This window comes from Echinops telfairi, unplaced genomic scaffold, assembly GCF_000313985.2.
Source record: "Echinops telfairi isolate 266 unplaced genomic scaffold, ASM31398v2 ScPeMD7_2010;HRSCAF=2546, whole genome shotgun sequence".
Lineage (NCBI taxonomy): Eukaryota > Metazoa > Chordata > Mammalia > Afrosoricida > Tenrecidae > Echinops > Echinops telfairi.
Window position 1 is genome coordinate 10,086,419 of NW_022105908.1, and position 1,975 is coordinate 10,088,393.

Below are 1,975 nucleotides of genomic sequence, written 5' to 3' on the forward strand. Positions count from 1 at the left end.
CCTGGTTGGGTGTGGCCCATCTGGGAAACTCCCTCTCTAGCTGAGGCTTTCCCTTCCTGTTTGCTGGGACTCTGCTGCCAACCCTGAGAGCTGTTGATGCCTCGCCATGTTTCCACGAACTTTGGATCCACACATCTCTGCACCCACAACCTGTGATCTTCCTTTTATATTTCATCAGTCTGTGTAGCTGCATGTTGCTACATGAGATCAAAGAGGGACCTATGGACTTAAGTGGGACTGGGGTCCGATGCCTTCTTGATATGTAATTACTCCTTGAAATAAAGTTTTTTTCTTGTACATAGATGAGAGTCACTGGATCTGTTTCTCTAGACAACGCAGTCTAACACATCCTTGAATTTCAAGACATTTAAATAACAGATTTGAATCATGAACACTCAAGACAGAAGACCCAAAGAGCTGTGGGATGACAACAAGGACATCAGATGTACAAAAAGCAAAAGGCCATTAAAAAGACAACAAAGAAAGAAAAGATAGAGTAGATTTCAGAATAGACTCTGCAACTTGCTCGTGAACATCGAGTAACTAAAGCAATGGGAGAAATTACGAAGTATAAGGGCTGAAGAGACAACGTCAAAGATCTGTTCAAGAAAACAAAGTGTTGTAATGAAAGGTGCAAAGACCTGGAGTTAGAAAGCTGGACAAAAGAGAAGAAGAAAAAAGACAAACCAAAGGAAGTATATCTCTAACTGGATGAATTGAAGAAGAAAATGGAAGCCTGGAAGTTAAGACTGAAGGATTCTCTGGGCAAAGTATTGTATGATGCAGGAAGCATCAAAAGTCTGCAGAAGTGATACAAAAAGTCACTGTGCCAAAAAGTATTAGTTGACATTCAACCGTTTCAAGAAGGACCATATGATTAAGAATGGTACTAAAGGGAAAAGGCCAAGCGCACTGAAGGCCTTCACAAAACACAAGGTTCTTGGACTTTATGGAACGCCCACTAAAATGTTTCAATAAGCTGATGAAATCCTGGAATCACTCCTTCATTTGTGCCAAGAAATTTGGAAGACAGCTCTAGCCTCCTGGCTAAAATAAATCCACAGTCATGCCCCTTTCAAAGAGAGGTAACCAAACAGAACTCAGACAATATCAAAGATTATCATGCAAAAGTAAAAATTCACTGAAAGTTATTTAAAAATGGCTGCAGCAGTACCTCAAAAGGCTGCTGGCAGAAATTTAAGCAGGATTCAATGAGGGCATGGGATATGGCCGATGTCAAATGATTCTTGTCAGAAATAATACAATATCAGAAAGATACTCACATTTGTTTTATTAACTATGGAAAGGCATTTGACTTTGTGGATCATAACAAGCTATGGATAACATTGAGAAGAACAGGAATTTCAGAACACTTCATTATGCCCATATAGAACCTGTACACGGACCAAGAGGCAGCCTTGAAAACAGACCAAGGGAATTGTGTATGGTTTCAAGTTAGGAAAGGTATGCATCTGAGTGATAACCTTTTAGCATACTTATTCAACATCTCTGCTGAGAAAATAATCCAAGAAGTTGAACTATATGAGTATAAAGAACAACTAGGCATTAGGATCGAAGGTATGTTTATTAATAACCTGCCATGTGAAGATGACATAAGTGCTTGCTGAAATCAAAGAGGGCTTTGAGCACTTTCATGACAAAGATCAAACACTCCATTCCTCAGTATGGATTATTACTCAATGTAAAGACTACCAAAGTTTTCACAAGTGGACCAATAGAAAACATCTTGATAAATATAAAGGATCGAAGCTGCCAGAACTAAATCGTGCTTTAGTTCATAGTGAATTATCGTGAAAGCAGCAGTCAGGATATCAAAAGAAATATGGACTTGAACAAATAGGCTGCCCCAGACCTCTTAAAATGTTGAAGAGCCAGGATGTCTCTTGAGAAATAAGGAGAGCCTAATCCAAGCCACGTGTTGTCAGTCACCTTACATGCTTGTGAAATTTGGACA